The sequence below is a fragment of the Chiloscyllium punctatum genome, chromosome 49, assembly GCF_047496795.1.
Source record: "Chiloscyllium punctatum isolate Juve2018m chromosome 49, sChiPun1.3, whole genome shotgun sequence".
NCBI classification, from domain to species: domain Eukaryota; kingdom Metazoa; phylum Chordata; class Chondrichthyes; order Orectolobiformes; family Hemiscylliidae; genus Chiloscyllium; species Chiloscyllium punctatum.
Window position 1 is genome coordinate 14,348,102 of NC_092787.1, and position 5,682 is coordinate 14,353,783.

Genomic DNA, 5,682 nt, shown 5'->3' on the forward strand with positions numbered 1-5,682 from the left:
TTTGTTGCCAATTCCCACATTTGAAGAACCTTTCACGAGGGTTATGATTGATTGTGTAGGTCTCCTCCTGAAAACTAAAAGCGGTAACCACTACTTGCTAACCATAATAGATGTGTATATCAGATTTCCAGAGGCAATTCATCGAGAGCCGAAAGGTCTGTACTGCGCTGTAATTCCATTATGGAATATTAAGGCAAAAAGGTTGGTAGATGAATTAGTAACTTTGTTCATGCAGTATATGGGCTACCCAGAGAGATTCAGTCCCACCAAGGGTCTAATTTACTGCTCGGCTGTTTTAGGAAGTCATGGAAAGCTTAGGCATACAGCACTTTAAATCAAGTACATACCATCCTGAATCCCAGGGAGCTTTGGAAAGGTGGCATCAGACCCAGAGACCAGCCACATTTCAAAGACTCATGAACAGAGTTGTGGCTGGGTTAACAAACTGTGTAGTTTATCTGGATGATATAGTGATCTTTAGCAAGTCATGGAAACGTCATAGGGTACAGTTGGCCGATATCTTGGAACAATTACAAGAAGCAAAACTGGTAATAAACTTAAAGAAAACAGAATTCGCGAAGGCAGAGGTCTCACTCTTGGGACATAACTTCGTTCAAAGAAGGTTGACTCCAAGGATTGCCAAGATGAAGGCCATTAAAGAATTTCCACGACCATCCTCAAAGAAAGAAGTGCTTTGATGTTTGGGACTAAGCAGATTCTACCGGGAGTTTGTTCCAAACTTCAGGAGTCTGGTGACACTGCTAACAGATTTACTGAAGAAGAACACAAAGTTTTGGTGGAGAGAACAATGCCAAGAGGCATTTGAGAATTTAAAAGCAATATTAGCCACCCACACCAGTTTTAGCTACAACAAATGTTTTGAAACCCTTCAAAGTTGCAATCGATGTTAGTGTACTGCTACAAGAGGATGATAATGGGATTCAAACAGCCAATTGGCTACTTTTCAAGGAAACTCAATATCCACCAGAGGAAATACTCTACGATCAAAAAATAATTATTGAATTTAGTGCTGGCCTTACACTGTTTGTTACGTAAATATTAAAATGTTGTGTCAGAGACAGTTGTGTACACGAATCACAATCCTCTTACATTCTTGGACAAAAATATGAAACGATTTCTTTGCAGTCTTATGTTACAGATTTTTAAATTACAAATTATACATGTTGCGAGTTGTAAAAATGTGATAGCAGACGTGCTATCGTGGATTTAAAGGATTAAGCATAGATAAGATTGAACAGATACCAATGTTTTATATACGCGTGTGTGTGTGTGCAGAAATTAATATGAACTTAGATTAATGTCCTATGTATTTCATTGTAATGGGATTAAGAATTAGAAAAAAAATTTGAAGGGTTATTTTTTTTCTTGAGGGAGGTGTTATGAAGTTGAAGGTGTGTACTGTACCTTTAAGAGAGTGAATGCTGTTTTGCACTGAGAGCTTATAAGCACCTGTGATCTGATTAACTAGCAGTCTGAGTGTTCTGGAAAATTGCAAATATGTAACATTTGGCTGTGAAATAGATACCTGAGTTGGTTGCTATTTTGACAACAATTCAAATTTAGCCTATCAGTTTAAATTATGCCCCAGGATACTAAAACCCAATCAAGTTTGAATTTATTGTTTTGCCAACATTGAACCAATGAGACAATCCGATGTTGGGGGTATTAAAAAAGGCAGGCAGTTTGAAAGTCAGACAGAACAACTGCCATTTGAAACACTCTCTATCAAAGATAACTTTTCATATGAAGCATTTTCACAGTAAAAGAAAGAATACGACCCAGGGAGATCTTCACTGGAGATGACAGCCACTATATAGTTTTGAAATTAAGTTGATGTAATTTTAATAATTGTTTTATTGGAGCAGTATATTGTTATAGAGTTGGAGGCAGGTAATAAGGCAGTTTGGACATAGGGGAGCTTAGAGTTGTGAAAAGTTGTTGTTTAATGTTTACTTTTAGAGTTAAAGAACAAATTGATATTATTTTCTTTGAATAATGGAATTTGGGAGTTCTCTGTCACTCATATTTTAACAGATTATGAGGCAAGGTGAGCTTTTCTGGGTGTTTGGTTTAATTAACAGAAGGATTCACCGCAGTGTTGTAACAACATCATTTGCTTATCGATGTATTTTTAGATTAGATTAGTTACAGTGTGGAAACAGGCCCTTCGGCCCAACAAGTCAACACCAACCCACCGAAGTGCAAACCACCCAGACCCATTCCCCTACATTTACCCCTTCACCTAACACTACGGGCAATTTATCATGAACAATTCACCTAACCTGCACATTTTTGGATTGTGGGAGGAAACCGGAGCAAACCCACGCAGACACGGGGAGAATGTTCAAACTCCACACAGTCAGTCACCTGAGGCAGGAATTGAACCTGGTCTCTGGCACTGTGAGGCAGCAGTGCTAACCATTGTGCCACCGTGCTGCCCATCTTGACTCCAGTGTCCATCACAAACAAATGGCAAAAATGTTCACAAACGTCAATACCTTCCATCAGATCTGAAAGCTGCTGGGAAGTAAGAGTATAACATAAGAATTAGGAGGAGGCAATTCAGGCTCTCAATCATAAAAGCACATCAATGCTTCTACTTCTCAGAAGGCCAATGAAATTTGGCATGTTTGGCATGCCTTGCCAATTTCTATAGATGCACCATAGAAAGCATCCTATCAGAATGCATCACACGTGGTATGGCAACTGATCTGCCCAAGACTGCAAGAAATTAGAGTTGTGATTGCAGCCCAGTTCATCATGCAAACCTGTCTGCCTTCCATTAACTTCATCTTCACTTCCTACTGCCTTGGAAAAGTGGCCAACACAATCAAGGGAGGCCTCCCACCCTGGTTATACTCTCTCCCATCCTCTTCCATTGGGCAAAAGGTACAGGAGTTTGAAAACGCATACCAACCAGATTCAAGAACTGGTTCTTCCCCACTGTTATCAGACTTATGATTGGACTTCAAATTTATGGAAGTTGTTCTTTCTCTGTACCTTTTCAGGAGCTGTAACACTTTCCAGTACCCTGATCTACTTATGTAAGGTATGATTTGCCTGCATAACACAGAAAACAATACTCTTCACTGTATCTTGATACATGTGACAATAATAAATCAAATCAAATTTGATACATTTGTGACTAATTTCATACCTGCCTCAACTCCCCTTTGCTGTCCACTTTCCATAACCTTTCAACCCATGACTCATTAAAATGAGAGAAGTAATTTTTTTCCTCCTCTGTTTCCTAAATCTGATATCCTTATCCTAAAGTTATGGCCTTTTTTTTCTCGTTTGCTCCACATGAGGAAATGTCCTTTCAATCTTGTCTTTGTAAGGCCCTATTCACATCTTTATAAATACAGGTAGTTCTCCTATAATGTACATTTATTAAATGAGATTTGGTTGTCATGCAATTGTTGAATCGCAGACCTTTTCTTTATAAAGCGAACTCCAGTTCACTGTTACGCGATTCCATTCCCAGCACTAGCTGAACAGCAAAACCCAGCCTCAGGACCCTCTGTCTGCAAAATGCTAAAAAAGGAACGCAACCAGCTCTGCAAGTCATGAAACTTTGTTTGAAACTGGGAATTGTAGTCTACATTAAAAAAAATCTTTATTGTCCCCCAGTTTGAAATATTGAGGACGACTTGACATCCACATCAACATCACATGGTCAGTCAACTTGCACACCTTCTGGGAAGAGCTTTGTGAAAGGTACAGTGCTGTATTCAGTGATTTTAGTGTTAGCGTTAAATTTACTGTATTATTTCATTAAAATATATGATTTAAGATATATTTAGACTGTGCTATTGTTTGTGTTAGGCTAACTACCATTTTTACTTTGATTTTTTACTGATATTTTTCTCCTTTTGCCCCGACCCTGTTTTTCCCATCTTTATATTGCGCAATTTTCTAGAACAGTGTTGCACAGGAATGCAATACCACGTTATAGGAGAACTACCTGTACCACCCTATATGCTGATCACCAAGAGTGAGGGTGGATGAGGACTGGAGAGAAGAAGATGGACAAGAAAATAATCCCCAAATCTCCCCCTCCCCTTCCCCAACCTCTGATTCACTTCAGCTCTTTCAGCATAAATCCCAACGTCTCTTAGATGATGTTTGGAGCCCTACTTAAGTAATGGTTAACTGGAAATGGATCAGGAGGATTGCCCATCATCCAGGCTGTCACTGAACCATGGAGAAATTTCTCCATAACCTTGGACTTTAACTGTGTCATCAAAGGTGATGTGCAAGTCCATGTTCTCCTGTAGCATTTCTCAGGATCAGTCTAACTCCAAACACCGTAATCTTTCTGAAGCTACACCAACTCTTTGGCTGCAAGCCCTGGTCAAGATGTTGCAATAAGGGCTTCAGAAAGCTTTTGGTGGAGATCGTGCTGGTGTCTGAGAGAAGTGAATTTGCTTTGCTTATGGGAAGGGCAGCAAGTTCCTTCCCAACTTGTACAGGGGGACATTAGAGGCATCTTTATATCCTTGTGGTTTAGTTCCTGGCTCCCATGTAGATTGAAAGAGTTCAGTGACATTCAACCTTCTAGCTGTTGGCTGGGATAGTGTTGGCTTCTAGTGAGACAGGTTTGTAATAGATTGCACTTCACAACCAAGCCATCTGCACAGCATGCATTTTGAAATCTTAGATTAATGAGACAAATACCATGGTTGTGTTATTTAGCTGCAGTAAACTGACAATGATTCCAGTTGGTCTACCCACAAGGAAATTAAAAATAACATTTTGAAGGACTTTAACTTCCAAAGAGATTTTGATATTAAACTATTTTGCTTTCATTTAAACTTAATATACTATAAGAATGGTTTAAAAGAAATCTCTCAAAATGTGAGAAGGGCAGGAACAAGATAACAACCCACATTTAATAGTAAAACACCCCTAACATCTTTTATAGAAGTGATTACCAAATAAAGTTTTACATCAAGCCACACGAGAAAATACAGGTCACCGAAGGTGGGTTTCAAGGAGCATGTGAAGGTATTGGAGAGAGAAGTGGGGAGGTTTGAGCAGGAAATACTAGATCTTTGATCCGAGAGATGTGAAAGTACAGCCAGTGATGTTGGAGTTGTTGTAGGTGGAGACGTGATGTTACAGTTGGAGGAATGCAGGTATCCCTGGAGGTTGTGGGGCCTACAGAGATGAGGAGTGGTGGGGTCCTGGAGAGACTTGAAAACAAGGGTAAAAATTTGAGATTGGGGTTTTTGGGACCCCAACTCAGTGTAGGTCAGTCAGTATGGGTGGTGGCTGAAAAGGATTTGGTGCAAGTAAGGATATAGATGGCAAAGATTTGGATGAGATCAGGTTGACTGATCGTGGAAGACCGGAGAATGGCTCCAGAGAGCATTAGAATAATTGTGGCCTCATAGGGTTGAATATGAATCAAGATTTGCCACAATTTGTCAACATATAATTACTTGACTAGGCAAAAGTGAGGACTGCAGATGCTGGAAGTCAGAGTGGTGCTGGAAAAGCACAGCAGGTCAGGCAGCATCCAAGGAGCAGGAAATTCCTGATGAACGACTTTTGCCCGAAACTCGATTTTCCTGCTCCTCGGATGCTGCCTGACCTGCTGTGCTTTTTCAGCACCACTCTGATCTAAACACATATAATTATGTGATGTGCATTTCT